General features: G+C 46.7%; 1 protein-coding gene and 1 long non-coding RNA gene across 5 annotated transcripts in view; one reads left to right on the top strand and one right to left on the bottom strand.

Annotated features, from left to right (window-relative positions):
• Positions 1–21,064, top strand: part of BTBD9 (BTB domain containing 9) — a 413,472-nt gene that overhangs the window by 360,785 nt on the left and 31,623 nt on the right. The window lies entirely within an intron of this gene.
• Positions 1,466–19,441, bottom strand: LOC113598878 (uncharacterized). The gene is made up of 3 exons (XR_003419636.2): positions 19,026–19,441; positions 8,621–8,731; positions 1,466–5,951 (listed from the first exon to the last, which is right to left on the bottom strand). It is a non-coding gene; the product is annotated as an uncharacterized LOC113598878 (long non-coding RNA).

A 21,064-nucleotide genomic window follows, 5' to 3' on the forward strand; every position in this document is an offset into this window, starting at 1 on the left:
GGGGTATTTGGAGGTGCCTCAGGCAGCAGGAGTGACGTGTGCAAGGGCATGGGATGTGAAATAGCTTGGTGTGTTCACGGTTTGGCACGACTAGAGAGTGGGGTGGGAGGTCCAGGGACTTCCCCTTCTTGGTTCGGGGCTGAGGAGGATTTGTCCAACAATGTACCCTGGGCTGCCCCTGAAGTATAGTGTGACAACAGGGAACAAGCTGGAGAGAAGGCTGGAGGGACAACCTGGGACCAGACTATGGAAGTCCCTGGATGCCGTGATGGGGAGTTTAACCTTGGTCTCCTCTAATGCAGAAGAGAGGACTGCTAAAGGTGTGCTTCGTTCAGGTAGATTGTGCTTACAACAGTAACTAGAATGAATTGGCGGTAAGAGAACCAGGGGACAGGGGGCGCCTGGGTGGCTCAGTCGGTTAAGCGGCCGACTTCGGCTCAGGTCACGATCTCACGATCCGTGAGTTCGAGCCCCGCATCAGGCTCTGTGCTGACAGCTCAGAGCCTGGAGCCCGTTTCGGATTCTGTGTCTCCCTCTCTCTCTGCCTCTCCCCTGTTCATGCTCTGTCTCTCTCTGTCTCAAAAATAAATAAACGTTAAAAAAAAAAAGAGAACCAGGGGACAGGAAAACGGGGAAGCAGCAGTTAGAGACGAGGGTTAATGAGCATCTACACTAGAATGGGAGCAGTATTCCGGGTGAGAAGCTGAAGTGGGGTGGGGAGCCCTTTAGGGAGAGCAAGAAAAATTCTCTCTGTGCTCTAGTGCCCCAGGGCAGTGGGGCAGAACTGGGGCAACCAGTCAGCAGGCTGGACAGCCAAGGGCCCAACAGAGGCAGGAGGGCTTCTTCTGGGCCATACACATGTTGTTCCAGAAGTGCCAGATGGCAGCAGAACCCACTGTTCTCAAGTCTGCCCACCAGTCTGTGTCCTGGTGCCTGAGTTCTCAGCATGGAGAGACTGCAGCCTTCTCCCATCATGCTCTCCCTCAGAGCCCCATCAGCAGGAGAAGCCGCAAGCACAAGACAGAGTGGCCCCTCATTTTCTTCACAGACACAGAGCCGCGGACTTCTGCAGAGGCCACTTCTGAAGCACTCTCGAAGCGCTTCCTCAGCCAGCTGACTCCGGCTGCCACTGTGGCCGGCCAGCCCTGCTGTCTCGTCCGCCTCGTGCCATCAACCACTTTCCTTCTGTCCTGCCCCACCAGAGCAGCGGGGACAAGGACAGTCACTGCCGTGCGTGTCTAGGGCTCTGTAGCATCCAGCCAGCCTCACCATGTGGCTCTTTATTCTACAGCCATTTTTGAGAGGCTCATTGTTCATTCCTTCAAGAATCTCTGGATTAGAAATCTGAGGAATTTGAAGCCAGCGGGTAGCAGAATATAAGCTGGGAAGTGCAGAATAAGTATGTACCCTTAAAACAACAGCAAGTGGCAGCACTAATGCCACTAATGCCACTAATGCCTGGCTATAGCCAGGACTTCAAAGCACAGACCCCAACAGTGGTCCCATTTGGAGAGAAATCAGAATCCCAGCATTTTTGAAAACTTGAAGAAAGGAACTACCTGACCGTCTGTCTGGATGACGTTCTGCGTCTCCTTGCGGTACAGCATTTGGTCTCCCTGTTAAGTGGCTTGCACAGGGGAGGCTGGAGGTACACGTTGGATAAGAAAGCCACTCCAGGACACTCTTGTGAAGTGTTGTAAGCCTCGCGCTGCCCAAATCTCTGCTTGTCTCAGCTGTAAAATCCTGGGTCAAATTGTGGTCATAAAGTCTATTGCTTCCAAAGCAACCCTGCTGTCTTTAGGTCTTTGTTTTATTCAGGGCTGCTCTGTGAGCTATAGCTTGCCTTTGATGGGCCACAGCAGTGTTTTTCATGTCTAACTAGTGTGTTAATGTTTGTGAGAGGCTGTGGTTAATTGGATCCCCATGGTACCACAAATGGCTTCAGACGCCTCTTACGTTGGGGGAGGTAACTCTGTGACTGTGTGCATGCATGTGCGTGTATACATGTGCACTCACACCTGAGCAAGCACCATGAGACAAGTGTTCTTGGGCCCAGGTCTCAGCTTTGCGAGTGTTAATACTTGTTTTTCCAGAGTCAAAAGTCTTGGCATCATCCCTAGATTCTTAACCTTTCTTCTCTCACACTCTTTTGTTGTGTGTATTGTTCTCGGGCCAATTGGAGCTGCTGAGCCAGACTCTTCTCGACCATGGCTTAACCCACACTCGCAGACCCCTTACGAACTTCCACCATCTTGCTGGCTGCTGTGCACCATTCAGTCCGCATTTACTGACTTTCCTTTCTCAAGGTTGCAGCACCAGCAGGGGCTCCCACTGTCCCAAATCTGTAAAAGCTTTCAAGTACCTTCCTGTTGCCCTGTCTTGCTTTGTTTTGTTTGTTTTTCATCACTGCATTATTTAAGGGCTCATGACTGACAGCCATCCCAGACCCAGCCCCTTCTTCCTCTACAAAAGCAACTTAATATGAAAAGGAGCTGTTCTGCAAGGGCCCAGCCTAGGGGCCTGTGGGACTGCAGCTTTAATTCTCAGGCCACAGGCCTCGGAATGCAGGAAAGGGGGGCAGGTAGTCCAGTTCAAATGGGTGGAGTGCTGGTGAGGTGGATGAGGAGCCTGGGAAGTCCTGGAGAGCCCTTGCCCGGGATGACAGGACACCAGGGCAAAGGAGCCAGCAAGTTAAAGGCTTTCAAAGCGAGGTGAATCCATGCCCACAAGCACACCCCCACAGCCATGCACACTCACAACCACATCCATACCCACTCCATACACACAAAGGGCTGGGCTGCTGGGCAGGTCCACAGCAGGTGCGACTGCCAGGGGAGTGGGTCCTCTGCCATGTTACTGGTTGGCTGCCTGACAGGCATCTGTCTAATCTCTGTAACATCCACTGCCTCTGACAGGTAATGTGATGGGCTTGTGGGATTCCTCTAGGCATGCCGTTCAAGAGATGATCCTAGTGTTGCTGGCATGGTCCATTTTCTCCTCACAAACTTCTCGTGGTTGCAGGAGGGGCAGGTGAAGTGGGGCTCTAGGGCGCCTCCATCTTTTTGGAGGGGCACTTCCGTTCTGACTCTCTGCATCCCGTGTCTATAAAAAGGCGAACACTCGCCTTCCCCTGTTGGGATGACCCCTGGAGACCATGACTTCTCTAAGTCACCATACTTTGAATTGTGCAATCCAACCACCGAGATAGGGATCGGCGTTTTAGCATTTTTCCAAAGAGAGGGTTTCACACTCCCATCCCCTCTCTAAAACCAGTGGTGACCTATTTCTAGGAACTTGAACAAGCCTAACTAACATTCCTGTGGGTGGAGCAGAGGGCAAGTCAGGGCAGGTGTTTTTGTAAGGAAACAGGAATAAGTAAGTACCCTGGGGCAAGGCAGGCTGCTGTGCCCTAGGATTTGGGATGCTTGGAAAGCAGAGAAGTCAATCTGCCTCTGGCTTCTAGCCTTATATTCCATCCCAGCCAAGGGACTGTGCTGGCTCACTGAGCACAAGTATTGTTAGTCTCTTTTTATGTGTGTGCCATACCTGCCTCAAATCCGTGTACATGGAGGTCATCTCCAAGTGGTAAAACTCTGTGCAAAAGTAAGACATCACTAGATCTCTTCAACTAAGTCATAATCTCCTTCAGATCCAAGATTGCCTCTGACACTTCTTTGGACTCTCAGAGGTAGTCCCTAATCTCTGCTCTTTGCCTGGCTGCTCAAATGATCATTGAGCCACACTGGTTAAATGACCGTTTCCAGGCAAAGTAAAGTTGGCCTCCTCTGTTAGTCTCTCTCATAGAACCCTGTTTTTCTCCTTCATAACACCTGTCACAATTTATAATATTACGTTGCTTGTAATTTACTTACTAATTTCTGTCTTTGCTGTAGGCTTTAAGTTTCATGAAAGTAGGACCTTGTCTGCTTTGTTCATATCTACATTACCAATACCCATATAATACCTGGCACATATTAATATTTTTTTGAGTTACTAAAGGAGTGGTTTTGCAGGAGGACATTAGCCACTATAGAGCCAGAGAATGCCTCTGTTCTCCTAGATCGTATCAACTAGGGAGGTCCTTGACCTTCACCAGTTTTTCTGGACTAGCTTCTTCATGTATCCTGAGCATCCCACCTCTTCCCATGACCACTGAATTTGACTGCTGGTGACTTGATTCAAATGGATCTCAGAGCCTCTAGGGACACATCACTGGGTAAGAAGTGGCAACTTCCTTAACCAATTTGTCTCATTCCATTTGTCCCTGGTGTTGTGGGAGGTGAAGAGATGGGTGGTTTTAAGGCTCTGGAGGCACAGAGCTGGGTAGGTGGACCTCTGACCAAGCATGCAGGGACAAATGCAAAGGCCGCCCTGGGGAGCATCCACAAAGAAAGCATACTCTCATATCTTCCTGTCCATAGTGACTATATGTGCCCATCTCATAGGGAAGCTCATTAAGACATACATTTCACCACATGGCAGCAAGAATTCCATCAGAAGTTACTTACCTTAAGATGTGACTTTCTGACCCACATTTATGGGTTTACCCAAATTAAATTGTGGAATTGCAGCATCACACTTCATTATTACCTTGAAATTACAATCCCATCCTGAATGACCAAGCCTTGTAAGCAATGTAAGCACCACCTGACGCGCACGCTCTGAAACAAGTCCCATGTTAAGCTGCACAAGTGTGTAATGGGTGATACTTGGATAACTGATTAAATATATAAATCATGAAAATTAGAAGTGGGAAAAAAGTCAGCTCTCTGCCTGGATTAGCTACATACTACTGTTTGGCTCAGTAATAGATCATTTTCTCTCCACAGATCTTGCTCTTACACAGCATTTTTTTTTTTTACATGTTTACCCTTCTTTCATGGCACTTCCTTGCCCATGTTCACACCTTCCAGTAGACAGAGCCTCTCCATTTCTACTCTTTGTACATTGTGTGTACTTTGGCTGGTAATCTCTAAAAGGCTTTGTGCAAGGTTTTTAAGTATTTTTCATCCAACATTGGTTTTGCCCCAAGGATCATCTTCCCCCAAGCAGTGACACTGGATTTTGACAATCCTTTTCTTTCACATCGTTATGAGATGGCCCTCATCCAGAAGTATGCTCGTGACCATATCCAACATTAGGAATATTGCTCAGAAGGCCAGGGGCTTGCCAGCTGAGCCAGGCAGACTGATAAATCCAAGAAGAGGAATGACAACATAGAAAAAGAGGTTGTGCAGGCCAAAAGACTTGAATAAATCTTACTACTGAATTATCCATACTTCAGAATTATAAAGAACTCCCAGACACTCCAAAAGACTATGGGAAGAAGACCGACCAATACAAGGATTTCAAAGCAAGATGAGAAATTGGGCAAGTTAGGAGAAGATGTTGGGGCTGGGGTTAAGTGATTAAAAAAAAAAAAAAAGAAACAAAACAAGAATGAAATAAAACATTTGGCTGAAATGGAAAGGTTGAGCAGGAGCAGTGTGACAGGGTGGGGACAGACCTGTGGATGGGGGAGGAATTGGGTAAAAAGAAAGATAATTGAGTATCTAAATCCCAAATGCCTATGCAAGGACAACTTCCCATGTTTAGAAGGGTGGTTATCTGGCACTACAGTTCGGTGGGTTCAGCTGTTAGAATCCTTTTAAATTAGGGGCACCTGGGTGGCTTAGTCAGTTAAGCATCCAACTTCAGCTCGGGGCATGATCTCACAATTTGTGGGTTCGAGCACCACATAGGGCCCTGTGCTGACAGCTAAGAGCCTGGAGCCTGCTTCGGATTCTGTGTCTCCCTCTCTCGTTTGCCGTCTCTCTCTGTCTCTCAAAAATAAACGTTAAACAAAGTTAAGAAAAAAGAATCCTTTTAAATTCTTTATTGTGATAATCTACAAATCTTCTCCCAAACTCAGGATTATAACTTCATTTCTGCTGGTTCACACCACATCAGATCTATTAAAAAAAAAAAAAAAAAAAAAAGGTACAGAATGGGTAAAGAAAGCAGTGAGAGGAGATAGAATGGAATATGCCAGAAAGACCATCTGTGGCCACCCCCCTGCTTACATGTGTGTAACATGTCTAGCTATAAGTGAACATTTTATATGGATGTCTCATTTACTTTTGATATATGTGGTGTTCCTATTTTTGAGAGACAGAGGTGAGTGTTGTATATTTTTTAGCTGGAACCTTTTCAGTTCATGGTGTCTCCTTGGGATTATATTCTGCATCTCATTTTGTCCATTATTAAAATCAGAGTTTTTTTGTCAAGTCAATAAAATGATTATCAATGCTAATTTAGTCCTTTCTCTCTTTATCAGTGTGATTTTGAAGCATTTTTATTAATACCTTTAAGTGCTATGTTTGAGTAGCTAAAAGTCCTGTTTTTTAAGACAAACCTTATATTGCAGTGTCAGATGTATCCAATTCATGATAAGTGCTTAGACCAGTCTCTTAGCTTCTCTGGGTTTCATTTCTTCTGAACAATGAGTAATTATGCCAGTTCCTCCCTACGCGTAGGGATATTTGGAAGGTAAATGAGATCACATCTCTGACAGCACTGCCTGGACTTCAGAGGAAATCTGCAGTATTGTTACTGGGCTGTTACTGCTCTCTCCCAAATTGCACAGCACATAATGCTTGTGGCGCCCACAGTCTAGCTGGGCTTTCACTGGCAAAATGATTTAAAGGCGCTGGCTTGTCTCGGGCCGTGCTCAGGGTTCCCTGACGTTCTGTGGGCAGGAATCCGGTGGTGCTCTTGGCCTCGTGTGTGTACAGTGGGGTGTTGAGTGTCTGAGCCTGGAATAAAGAAGGTGGCAGTGGGCTCCTGGTGGGAGGCTTTTGGACGGGAGGCGTCTGGGATTATAAGAAGGCAGGTGCTGACTTACCTGTTTGCCAGTTTATTTTCTTTGGGGGAGGCAGTGTTTCAATTTACTGCATTCCTTGGAGGTTTGACATATCAATTAGATGTTATCGACAGTAATAGAGGGGCAGTTGCTGTAAATGTGAAGTTTTTACTGGTAGGCCATGAAATGACACCCCAAGGGACTGTAGCAGAGTGGCATGATAAATATCGTGTTACCTGCACACGGGCAGAGGGACTGATTAATAGGGGAGGATGATTCTATCTCCTGCGCTAAAATGTTATTTATTCATTTGCTGTCAATCAAACCTTCTGTTCTAATTGGCTGAAAGGTTAAATCATCAAGATCTGCTCATAAACCAAGTTAAGGTAGGAAGAAAAGCAGCATTAACTCATAATCAGTAGCTCGTTTATTTACAGCATTATTGTATCTGTGTGACCTTGGAGAGCCTCTCTCTACCCTCTAGTTACAGTAGCGGCCCTGAGCTGGGGACTCACATGCATGAGTGGAGGTTGCTGGAAAGGAGGAGATGGTTGCCGTCCCTGGTGGTGTAGCTAGAATCTGAAGAAGGCAGTGCTCAGCGCAGTGTTGCCTCAGCGTAATTAAACCACTGCTACTCTTTCTGCTGCATTTTTAATGTATGGCTCTGGTATTGCACAATACTTGTAAAAGGAAGACTTATTTTCAAAAAGACAAATATATTTCCACACTAACAGTTTTATAAAGATGTCAGTGAATAAGTATAGGCACCATTAAATCACATTTTAAAGGCAGGCTTCTTGTCATGATAAATCTGCATTATCAGGTCTCATTTCTGAAATGAATCACACATTGTAAAACTTTATGGGAGTTGAGTTAAAGATCCCTTGTTGGCCAGTACAAGTGTATATTGTCAAACCATGCAGGAAGGGTAGCTTCAAATCCCAGTGAAAATGCTGATAGGGTGACACCCCTTTCTTAGAAGCCGTATTTCAAGTACAAGCTACTTTGGGGAGGTAAGAAGCTTTTCTCACTGCCAAAGAAGCTTATTCAAAGAAAGCCAAGAGTAAACTCCCATTCAAAGGTTCTCTCTGCTCAGCTTGGCGCCATGAGAACACAGCTTGCTCTTCAGTGGGGCTGGTAAAGGTCAGTAACCCAGAACCACAGCGCCGAGGTGGAGGGGGCCTGTGCTGACGGGGCGTGCTCACCCTAGCATTCTGTCCTCACCGCACGTACCACCCGCGACACACCCTGCGCTCCTGCTCACTCACCCCCACCTCCTCCTTCAGCAGTCCAGACAGGCAGACACTGCAGCCTAAGAAGTGACTGCTCTACCTTTATCTTGATGTTTAACAAATTCACTTCCACGGTTGTTTATTTGGATATTTTAGCCACAGATAGCCATGTCAACTTATGAATCGTGAATCTGATAGACCGTATTACCATGTTAAATACCATCAATCTGCCGTATTAAAAATAAATTTGCCAAAGAGGGTCTGATCGTCACCTTTGTGGAGGGCATCTGCAAGATGACAGCTGAATGCCTTCCTCAAGGTTTGAAATCATTTGCGTGTGTATTTTAGGTCATCGTATCTGTGGAAAGGTGTAACAAATGTTTCTAGACGGCTCGTATGGCAAAAATGGCCAACATGATCTGCTTTTTCATCTTCAGTGACTGCTGAGTTCATTTTGCTGTAAGAACACACACCCACTTCATGACCACCCAGCCTCATTGTTCCTAGTGAATTACAAAGCTGTGCGTTCATGACCACCCGGACTCACTCGTTCTGGTGAATTACAAAGCTGTGCGGCTGTGTTGTTATGCAGTCAGGTCGCACGTGAGATGCCGACACTGTCCTACATGGTAGGACAAAATTGGAGGTTGCTTCAAGTCTGAGAATTAATCAGAAAGAGGAAAGTTAAGAAGCTGGACGTGGGTGGCTAATTCAGTAAGGAGAGACTATTTAGTCTAAAGAAGAGAATGTGATAAATGAATGTCCTCGTGCTCCCTCTGAAGGAACAGACTGAGCAGCACTGGAGCATGTGGCTTCTACCCACTAAACCCTCCACAAAGAGCTAGTCAGTCATCAGTAGCTGCCAGTGTTAACAAACCTGGTGCACACTCCAGGGGGTGGGGGGCACTCACAAAAAACTGTGTAGGAAGTCACACTCAACAACTTGATTGTTTTCCCCTATCAGACAAAATGTCATACCCACCTAGAAATTAAATTTCATAGAAATGACATATCCTGTGTAACTAGTCATTAAAGGTTTGTGCCTGAGAAATACACAATCTGCTGATCATTGGGATTTGAGAATAAAGAAAATTAAGACAACCGGTGTTTCCTTTGTTATGTTGCCCAGTCATCATAGCTTCACATAGCTCTCCATGTTGAGTTTCTGTCCGTGTTACACACGCTCAGCCTATAGGCTAGAACTCAGGCAACTGGTGGTAGATGTTCCAGATCAGGAACGTCAGAACCTGGACATGGGTTCAACTTCCTGCTGAGATGGAAGAGAAAATTTGAGAACATCTCTGCAATAGGAAGGGGCAAAAGTCCAGATAAGCAGTCCTAGGAGGAAGTCTGGTAGGTCCAGGAGGTCATTCTAGAAACAGCACAGCCTAGGAGCTGGTACTTAGGGAGTGTTCCAAGCAAGGTGCAGAGACCCCACCTTGGATATTGGAGTTCAGAAATAGACTATTGGACTGGAAAGGTTATAGCAGGACCTTAGGACTTTAGGGAATGAAGGGAATTCAGCAGAGCAGGGGTTAGGGCTGTATTTGGCCCACAGACTGTTTTTATATGGCCTCTAAACTAAGAATGGTTTTTACATTTTTAAAGGGTTGTAAAAAAAAAAAGAAAGAAAGAAAGAATAGTATGTGACAGGGGGCTATGTGGCCTAAAATATTTACTCTCTGGCCCTTGATAGTAAAAGTTTGCTGACCCTGGGGGTAGGCATGGACTTGAGTACAGAATAATTACTGGAACGTGCTTGTTGAATGACAAGGAATGAGGTGAGAGCCAGTTCCTAGGACCCAACTACTTGAGAACAGGGTCCAAAGCAGGGCTCACCTTAGTGCTGAGTAACTTCCTGCAGACCCCCCCCCCCCCACTTAGGGTGGGGGGAGATGGAACTAGGTAGGGACTGCAGGGAAGGGAGAGTCAGGTGGGTCCCACAGCAGGTGGAAATCCCTCAAGGACACAGGTAGTGTGGCAGCAGAGGGATTTCTGACATTTATAGTAACTCTTTATAGAGGGCTCTCCCAGCCTCTGCTTCCTTTGACTCCCTGCAGGATAGGTATTTTCCAGGTGTGACAGCAAGGACTCCAGAGATCAAGTGATTTGCCCAAGGCCATAAAGCTAGTGAGTGGTAGAACCAGCCAAAACCCGGATATTGTCACTACTGGCTGATGAACTTCCTGCTCCAACACAGCTCCTTTCCCAGGGTAGTGATCCTTGGCCAGCAAACCTCTTCACCTGACCAGGATACCTGTGGAGTACTTTGGAAAGCTGGATTTAAAACCTTCCTGCTGGGTCACCTGGGTGGCTCATAGCACCTGACCCTTAATTTCGCCTCAGGTCATGATATCCCGGTTCATGAAATCAAGCCCCACATCAGGCTCCACACTAACAGCATGGAGCCTGCTTCAGATTCTCTCTCTTCTCTCTCAGACCCTCTTCCTGCCCACAGTATCACTTCCATATCAGTCCCCCATCCTCACTACCAAGTAATTGTCTTCTTATGTCTTTCTGGTCGCCTTATTCTAAAACTACCTATGATTTTTCCAGCTTGCTACCTTCTACCTAGTGTAACATAGGCTTGTCCTCTTTGTTACAAAATAGAACAGTGGATCTCAAAGTGGGGTCCCCCGTTCATCAGCATCACCTGGGAAATGGGAACCTGTTAGAAACTCAAATTCTCAGGCTCCACCCCAGACCTGCTGAATCAGAAACTCTGGGGGTGGGGGCTGGCAGTCTCTGTTTAACATGCCCTCCAAATGCTGCTGATGAGTTTGAGACCCCCTGGAACAGTACATCAGAATGTGCCTCAGAATCTTATGGACTACACCTCCTCCCTCCCTGTGGGAAGCCCTGAGCTAGGGCATGTCAGTGTTCCCTCCAGAAGGTGGTTCCTGTATTCTTCAGTGACCATGAGGGTGTTAGTGACAGCTACAGCACAGGTCACGGTTTACTGGTTCAGTTATGAGAACCAGTGGGAATTTCAGTGTCATGGCAAATTCTTCAGATGCTGTCATCAGCTGCTAAGCACCCCTGTACTGGGGGGAAAGTTTAAGAAGATGGAAAATAAACTTGCGACTGTACATGCAGGGACCCAGACCTGGGAGTCCCAGTATCCAGGATCTTCAGCAGAAACCTGTGTTTCCCAAATGCTGCATTGCTGTGGGATGCCTTTTAGTGTCCCTGACTCGACTCAGTCACTATAAAAAGAAGGCTGAGACAAGACCCCTCTGAAGAGTTCGGCAGAGCCTATACCAGTTTGCTGGTCCCAAGTCTACTGCTAACAGGGTATTTTGACCCAAAGTTGGGAGTCATGATCATTCCCAGAAAAGATTATAAAAATGAAGAAAACGAAAATCATGAAAACAAAGATGGACATCCATATCCACCACCAAAGATGGTGCAGCCATCCCCAGTTATGTGCTCTGAGTCAACAAATGTAGCAGTGTCCGCTGCTTTCCAAGTTCAGTGTGGTTCTCTTTCATGATGTTTTGTCACATCCGGGGAAATGGCTCCAAAAAGGACATTTGCCATCTTTAGTCGTAGAATAGAGCAACGGTCCTTCATGAGGAGTGAAGGGCAGAAATATTGATATCCTCCCTAAAGCTTTAAAGTTGATGTTGAGGGGCCTTCCCCCCGGGGGGGCAGTTTTTAAGCTAGAGCTGGAGCTGTTCTTAGTGACGGCAGTGTTGGTTAGGGTTTTGTTGTTGTTGTTGTGTTCGTCTCTAGTTCAGAGTCTCAGATCTAGAATTCCGCTGACTTGATGGAAAAAAACAAGCTGAATGACAGAAGAGCTGAAATTTCATCCATTTCTACACCTCACACCCCACAGCCCTTCAGGACTAGACAGCAGGACACCGGCGTGATCCTGATGGGGGCAGAGCCACAACGAAGCAGGGAGAAGAGTAAATCCTCTCGCAACTTTAGGAAAATCTACTCTGTGCTTTCACACACTTGGTTGAACTTTTCAAAAATATTGACTAAACAACTTGCCAGCTGTGATTACCAACAGCTCTATTTGGCAGTCGTTGACAGAAAGCCAGTGGGCGTGTGCAACGTCATCTACTGCTAACAGGGCCTTCATTAGCAACTGTTGAGGAGATGAGTGCTCTCCTGGACCCAGAAGAGTGATTCCTGTCCCCTGGTGGTGCTCACTCAAGCATCGGTAAACTGTTTGCTTAGCAAGCCCAGGGGCAGACAGGAGGCCTGCCTGTACATCTCCATCACTCTGAGGGTTTTTTATGTCCCGAGCTCCAGGAACACAAATAATATTCTTTCTAAGCTGCTCCAAAATGCAATTGATAGAAAATATCATGGAAAAGGTGAATTGCCAGACAGTAAGCCCTCATGACCGAGAGCTTATTCATAAAATGATGACAAATTTATTGCACACATTCACTGCTGGCTTTCTGAGATTAATAGCTGATCTATCTGATTTTAAAGGCTGACAATGGAATCAGAAAGAGTTACTGGTCAGTTTTCTCACCCATCCCCTTCACCTAGAAACCTTCCTCCCCAAGAAATAATACAGAAAAATAAGCTGATTAAGCTTCAGCAACCGTCTTATAGTATTTTATTGCAGGAGATTTCCACGTGCCAAGGGTAACTTTTAACCTTGTTGAATGCAGTTTGACTTCTTGGCATCTGCCTTCAACTCTGCAAAGCCCTCGGGGCAGGGGACTAGCACTGCAAATAACTAGGGGTAGATTAAAACACAACCTGAAAGGAAACTGTATTTTTGTGCGTGTTTCATGGCTGCTTGTTTACTATGAAGTAGTAAAGAAGTCATTGTTTGATGTCTTAGCCTTGGGGCATGAACAAAATTCAAAGCAGGTGTTAAGAGATGCACTGCATCAGATCTTGGTCCCGGACACATGTGTACACACACAAACACACACACCTGTGTGTACACACGACGTCTAGGTTTACAAAATACAGGAAGGGAATCTCTGAGGTTGCTGGCCTGAGGGGACTCAGGATTCATCACAAACAGTGAGATGCCTCCCATGCATTTTGCACCTATGGTTTTGATCCTGATTTTGCTCCTGTGGCTTATTAAAATGATCCAAACAGACCCCTGACCTCCCATACCTCCAACCACTCTCCTTGCCCAGCTAAATCCCCCTACCTGTCTTGGCATTTGATTTTTGTGTCATAAATTACCTAAATTATTTAACCTGATTTTGGTACTTCATACCTGCCCTCGTTGTCTCCTGTCCTGTTGCATTGACCACCATGTTTTATAAGCTCACAGGGAGCCAAGGGCTGCCTCTTTCCCTCCTGCACTACGGTGGCGTGGCTGAAGACACTAAGACGAGCAGAGCAGGGTCATAGGGCAGAGTTCTTCCCTGCCAGCATGTAGGCCTGAGTCCAGGGAAGAGGTCAGAGAGTGACTCAGAACCAGGAGAGCCAAGGGGCCTGCAAGAGAGCACACGCACCCAGAAATCCATTGATGCTAAGTTGGGGTGGGGGGTGGCAGTGACTTTTTATCAAGAAAGTGTTTGAAAAGAGAGAGAAATTATCTTTTTAAGTTCCACTTTTTTATTAACAGAAAATGTCCCAGAAGAAAGATTGTTACATACTGCCTTACATCGGCTTTAATTGTGTTGAATGTGGCAATTTATGCAAATTCCAGAAAGGGCCTTTATGGGACCTGCCAGAAACACTTGTCACCTTTTTATTGTGGAACTCATATCAGAGATTCCAGTGCGTTCAGCGGCTTTAGGCTAATCTTGGACGGCTCCATGCAGAGAGTGATAGGTTTCATCATAGAGAAACATTCTTTTGTACTCTGGAGATTTTTAAAACTCTCCCCGATGCCCCCCACTTCTTACCTGTTCAGCTGCAAATATCAGGCCCTTAATGGCTGGAGAGGGAGAGTCTATTTTTAAGTTTTCACTGAGTATCTCCCCAGTGTTAGGTGCTGAACGAATTTGGCATATGTCATCAGATCTGGAATACCCACAGGAGCTCGGTGTAATTTTAGTTATGAAATTGGTCAGATTTGATTCAGAGAATGCCTGGCAGTCCTTCTGGAGGGCCACTGGCTCACCTTAGGTGTATGTGCTATGGTGGGTTTCTGAGGTCAGGGTCGAGTTTTGTTCTGCACAGGCACTTGGCGTGAATTTCCATAAAAGCAACCCTTTTTTAAAACCTGCAACGCAGGACTGTTTAGTCCTCATTGTGTTCTCAATCCTTTTGGTATTTAAAACACTAGGAAACGAAATTGCCAAATTCTTAACATTTGAAAATTGGCTCCTGCTCAGGCATGGTCCTCACATTTCCAGCGTGCATCTCCAAGGGAACGTGCTTCTGGAGGAGAAACGGAGGTGGCGTTGGACGGTCACACAGAGCCAAGGAGGAGGAGGCTGTCTCCTCAGAGGCAACAGCCTTTTCAGAGCGAGCCTGCTCTCCTTGCAGGCTGAAAGGAGCCACTCACGTCATTTAAATCAATAATTCTGTTGAGCATTGTACTTGCCGGGGACAGGGGATCCTCTGGGGAAGAGCAAACTGAATGTTCTCTCGCCCCTCCCCCCCCCCTCCCCCCAGCCTCTAGAGCTACCTGCTGGCAGAAAAGTATGGCCAATGGCTGGCTCTTCCATCCATTCAGTGGAGACCAAGACCCAGGTGGTTGTTACATTTCAGGCAGATTTCAGCAGAATTCCTAAGCACCTGAGCTGGGCAGCAAACGATCAAAAGTAGGAACATCCCTCCTAAACAATATGGAGCAAGTCAAGGTATGTGGAGCCTGTTCAGGGCCATGAGGGAGAAGAAGTGTGCCCCCTCAAGCCCACCGTAGGCCTGGCCTAAAGTAGCCAAATGCGTCCTGGACAGGAACTTCACAATACATGAAACCCAGTTAGATCATTCTCCCCAGCTGCCATCACTGAGCGAGGTGAATGGCCCAGAACCTGTGCGATAGAGAGAGGGCTGCTCCTGTCCTGGTCTTTGACATCACCAAGGACGGGACCTCACAACTTCCCGGGTCACCACATTGATGTTTCTAATTTCTCTGGTGGGCTGAGAGTTACTACTCAGTTGCCAGAACCATCATGTTGCTAAAAGGGTTCATTTCCCTTCTGCACATGAACCAGTACTGGGCCTAGTCACATCAGAAGAGTCAGTGGGTGGACTGAACACACTGGTGGCAAAATGTTGGTCTAGACTGCTCTGCCCGGCTTCCTGAAGTCTGGTCTGTGTCTTTATTTCCAGAGTGAGCTAGGAATTTTGGCCTCCCAAATAAGGGGCAGCAAGAGTCCCTATGTTTGTTAACACTCCCCTTTTCAACCTCTTCCTGCCTGGCTGTCACCAGTGTGGGGACTACTTGGTGGTATTTATTCTTCATGGGGGAAAAAAAGGATTTTTGTCTCTGATGTGGACCGAGAGCCAAATGAATAATGAATTTGTCTGGAGAAGATAGTGACTGGTGGGTAATCCTTCAATATCAGACAAGGGGAATGTTTTTATACGAAATCTTGTATTTATTGGAGCCTTTGAGGACACCAAGGAAATGGACAGTACCTGAAGTGTTTAGGGGTAAGGACTCCCCATCCCCACACTGTATCTTGTAAAGTAGTATGTCGACATCCTTGCGGGCTCTGGATCTCTGGACTTTGAGCAGGATTATCTTGGATAGTAGCTATTTCTGAGGCCATTTTTTATTCCCTCATGCGTTCAAAAACCTTAGAGGTGTGAACTTTGTAACATAAAATCTTCCTACCTAAATTGCTCAGCTCTCTCTGGCTTCGCCAGGAAAACTAACAAAGCTCCCAAAGAATACGTTTTACTCTCAGCGGGGAGGGGAGGGGCATTATTAGGCCAGGGACTCGGATGGCACGGATAGCACGTGACCCAGTGGTGGTTGGGAAGGTCTGCAGGGACTCCTAACACTGTAGCAATTGGCTTGAGACACACTCTCCCTTGGAAGAGCCCCAAGTTTTCCTCTGGTACCTGATGGGCTCTTGGAGGAGGCAGATAATAGGCAAGGGTAAAGGTCATTAATTATAAGATCCAAGTGTGACAGAAACCCTATTAGAAAGAACACATCTCTTCAAAAGACTTCCCAGACATTTAGAACTGTTTCAACAGAGTTTAAATTTGCGAGGGAAGCCATTAAACCTTGGAAGAGAGAAATGCCAGACCACGAGGGTGCTTTATAGACACTAATTTGATTGACCAGGCCTCCCCTGTTGCTATACCGCACAAAAGCTCTTGCCCAGGTGCAAACGTGGGCGCGTGCACACACACACACACGCGCGCACGCACCAACTCCCACCACCGGCTGTGTACAAACATGAATACAGAGGCAGGAAGACACATAGATTTTCTTTTTTTCTGCATGATACTCAAAACCATTGCGTTTCTAGCACAGCTGCTGCAAGAGAGAAAGAAAAGCTCTTGGCCCCAGAGTCTGTTTATGTGTTTGAGCCGAGAAAGCGATTTTTGTTGCAAGGAGCTCTAAGTGAGACAGACAGAGTCAGAGAATAAGAGAGAGAGAGATAATTATCTAAATTATGTTCGTGCTATTATCGAAGACGAATATAGTTAAAATGTAATTAAATATGACGGGCTAGCAGGATGTAAGCCAAGCTTTGGAATGCTAATCATCAATTACTGCATCCCCTTAGGGGAATCAAGGAGCGCTCCGTGGCAGGGAGTGGATGGCACAGAGTGGGAGCGGGGGCTTGGGGATGGGGGGCTGAGTGCAATGCAGAGTATTAAAACGGCTCCTCTCCCCTTTGCTCCCCCACTGCTCATTTGAACACTCTACGAATATCTCCAGGACACAGACCTTCCTGTGGCTGCCACAGGGTAGGAAGTTTCCGGCTCCGCTCTTACGAGGAGCTGGCAGGAGGGTCCTGACCCTTCCTTTGAGAGGAAACTCCTCTAAAAGGGAAAATTATGCTATGAGCAGGGAAGGTAAAACCCAAGACCAGTTCATGTTAGAACAGCAAATGCAAGTGCATTCACCAGAGAAAAGAGGCCAGAAAGCATGAAATGCCCACATAGGTCCAGAAACCCCCAGGGCAGGAGGAAAGTAGGGGACGGCTCACACTGCACTGTAAATAGGAAGGGACACATGTGTCCGTCCCAGCAGGCTGCCCCCCAACCCTCATCCCCAGCCAGGGGAAGGGCTCCACCCCCACTGGACAGTGAAATGCCCTGAGGAGTTTCAATGGGACTGACTCATGCAGAGCCCACCCCCAGGGATTCTGAGTGTAATCGGTCAGAGGCATGGCCTGGGAGTTGGACGGAATGTTTGGAAGCTCCACAGAAAACCTTCTACCACTGACTGTAGCCCAGGGGAAGACAAGCAGCAGTGACTAAAGACTATCAGTATCGGCTGTTCTGCCCTCAGTCGTACCAGTTCTTAAGGCCAAGAATAGAACAGTGTACGAAGATAGTCTTTTGTAAAGATTTTACTTCTAAGTAATCTCTACACCCAAGTTGACGCTTGAAGTCACAACCCCGAGATCAAGAGTCTTATGCTCCACCAACTGAGCCGGATTTTTTTTTTTTTAATTAATGAAACATAATTTGTGTATCTATTCTGGTGCTAGGTTCCCAAAGAATTTGGAGGTGGTACGATTCCTGTTCAAGAGTTTGATATTTAATTTGTTCCATTTTAACACTGTCTGAGCTCTCTCTAAGGCTGGGATGGAAACCTGGCCACTTGCTTGGGCCAAATGGGTGATGGGAACAAGCACAGCAGGCCAGGACAGGCTCCAGAGAGTGATGGAGACCACCAGAAGCCTGCTGACCTCAGTCTGTCTTGTTCACCTCAGCTCTAGCCAGTGTTGTCTCTGCAGAAAAGAGGACCCAAGGATGCCAGATCTTCTAGCTTTCAAAGGAAACTAGAAGTTTGTATTTGTATTTTTATGTGAAATCTCCCGAATTTTAAGTGGGAGATAACTCGGATTTTTAAAAATACTCAGTAGACCAGCAAAATATGCTTAGGAGCCTCCCCTGTGTGACCTTTGATCTCAGTAAGCATGTGGCTGATCAGCATGTGACTAAATGGTCACAACTCCCAGGTGCTCCTAACAATCTGTTTTCCTGCCACCTCAGGTCTGCAGTCAGATTAGACTAACTTAGCAGTGTTTTTCCTGGGCCTGGCATGTAGAAGGCTTTCTGTAAATAGTTGTTGAATGGAGAGACAGACAGGGTAAATGGAGCGAACCCAGAATTCCCTGGAAGTCAGGGCAGTGAGACAGCCATAAACTCCAGTTAAGCATCGTGGAAGACAAAAGAATTTCCTCCCATGGTGCCAGATTAGACCTGCACCACACAGAGGCTTTCCTTTAGACTGGCGTCCACGATCTGAGGACCGGGAGCTCTTGGGAAGGGGTTCATCAGAATCTGGGCTGACCCTGCCTCTCTGCTGCATAGGACACCATGTCACTCTGCTTCTGGGGCAAGGGAGGTACTCCCTGGATGTGCCAGGTGCTCACCAGATGTGCAGGGGAGAGACACGCCGGGCCCGTTTAAAGACTGTCACAACTCTAGAATTGTCGCCTCCCCCAGTGCTATACAAGATGCACTGTCCCTCCCATGCCCAGGCCCCAGTGAGGTGTTAGATCTGATTAGAGATGAATGTGGGATCCTGGGCCTGTCGCAGCTGTGAGGCAGACAGTAAAAACAGCGCGTGCGAAGGGACGGCAGGCAGCTGTGGGGTCAGCATGAGAGGCGCACTCATAAAGAACTGTCAGAGGGATCTTCAGGCTAGTCTGGAGGCTCACTCAAGGCCTTTAATACCTGTCACGTCTCAGCACCACACAGCTCCGAGAGGGCTCCGATGTCACTGCAGCTCAGTTGATAGGGGACAGCCTTTAATATTCCCTTCCTTTACAGGAATCTTCTCCGAAGGTTCATGTTTGCCTTCCGGCCCTGCTCCCAAAGGTTGTAAATAAATCTATTCCCCACATACCCTTTCCATGCCTCCTCACCGTAGGTTTGTCTCCTCTTCTTGGCTCTGCTTGTATTTTTCAACTTCTGAATTTCCTTATTTTTTATCCAAGTTATACATGTACGTTGTTTTAGAAGTCAGGTAGAGGGGCACCTGGGTGGCTCGGTTGGTTAAGCACCGACTTCAGCTCAGGTCCATGATCTCACGGTTTGTGAGTTCAAGCCCCACGTTGGGCTCTGTGCTGACAGCTCGGAGCCTGGACCCTGCTTCAGATTCTGTGTGTCCTCCTCTCTCTGCCCTTCCCCCGCTCTTTCTCTCTTTCTCTCAAAAATAAGTAAACATTAAAACATTTTTAAATAAATAACTAAAAGGTAGCAGCACAAGATTTATTAACAAAAGCAACAGTATGCTGCTTCACCGCCCCCAGCCCAGGTCCCACTCACCAGAGGCAGCTGCCTGCCTTCCTCCTCCCCAACAGTCTTTTAATATTTGTAAAAGATAATGCATTCAGAGCAAATGCCTTTAATATGGTTAAAAATTAAGGACTAAAGACAGCAAAATGTATCTCACCCACCACCTCTTGCTCCAGAGATTCGATCATTTATACATAAACAAATGTGTGTATTTTCCTGTTTTTTTTTTCATACAGATTTTTCTGTACCTAGGAGAACTCTAGAATGTTGCCTTCCTCTCTCCTTCCCCCACCCTCTCCATCTCCCTTGCCCTCTCCAGCTGCACGGTCTTTCATCATAGGGAAAGAGATGTACCATAATCCACTTGACCAGTGAGGAACATTTGGGTTGTCTCTATTCTCTTGCCGTTCATGCAGTGCTACACTGCAGTCCTTACTCCTGGGTCCCCCGGCTGGAAACGTGTCATAAGCTCAATTGATGTAAGAGGAATCGCTAGCTCTAGGGGTATGCGCATTTAAAATGTTGCTGGTTGGCACTTCCTTGAGCGAGCGGGGTGTGAAGGCGCCTGTGTCCTCCCACTTGGCCACCATAACACATGATCAGACTTTTAGACTTTGAGGCAAACATGTTCATGTCTTATAGACCTTTATTTTGGTCAGTACCTTCAGGTTTCTAAACTATATGCTTATCCTGCTGCTTTTTAATACTGTTACCAAAATTATCTGTCATCTCCCTACTTTGGAAGATAAGGATTTAGCTTCCTTACCCTTCCCTCCCATGATCATATTTCTCTCCCTCTCCCCTCTTCTCACTCCCGTTAAATCAGTTTTTAGCATTTAGCGTTGGCATTAGTATGACTGACTATTGTTCTGGGCTAAGCCACATAGTTTGCTAAAATTGCCTTTCTTTGTAATATAATTTGTTATTCCTGGAGTTAAAAATTACTTAGGGGGCGCCTGGGTGGCTCAGTTGGTTGGGCATCCGACTTCCGCCCAGGTCATGATTTCACGGTTCGAGGGTTCCAGCCCCACATCTGGCTCTGTGCTGAGAGCACAGAACCCGCTTCGGATCCTCTGTCTCCCTCTCTCTCTGTTCCTCCCCTGCTCGTTCTCTCTCTCTCTCTCTCTGTCTGTCTCTCTCAAAAGTAAATAAACATTTTTAAAAATTACTTAGTTTTCCATATTATCTGTCATTCATTAATTTTATAGGTACATATCACTTATTTTTGTCAGAGCCACACAAATCCCCGCAGCCTAACACCTCTCGGTTTTTCCCTCTTGGAGCCCTGCCTTCCCTCCCCTGCAGGGTTGGTCCCCTTAAGCCTCTGCTCAGCTCTCGTCCTCAACTTTCCCTTCCCATCCTCCTGGGTCATCTCTTTTCTGGATCCTGTAACTTTCTTTGCCTTAGTTTAATCCTTTGTTATTGATGGAGTACATTTTCCAGAAGTTTCTAGTGAATACCCTGGAGGTAAGTGTTTTCAGATTTATATGCCTGAATCCAAGTTTCTTTATTCTATCCAAATATGTGACTTGGCTAGGAATAGCCCTCTGGCTGGGACTAATTTCTCCCTCAACACTTAGAAGGAACAGCTCAGCTCTATCTTCTCCTGACTCCCAGTGTTGCTCTTGAAAAATCTCATGTAATTTTGGTGCCCTCATCTTTAGGT

This window comes from Acinonyx jubatus, chromosome B2 (genome assembly GCF_027475565.1).
Source record: "Acinonyx jubatus isolate Ajub_Pintada_27869175 chromosome B2, VMU_Ajub_asm_v1.0, whole genome shotgun sequence".
Taxonomy (NCBI): Eukaryota; Metazoa; Chordata; class Mammalia; order Carnivora; family Felidae; genus Acinonyx; species Acinonyx jubatus.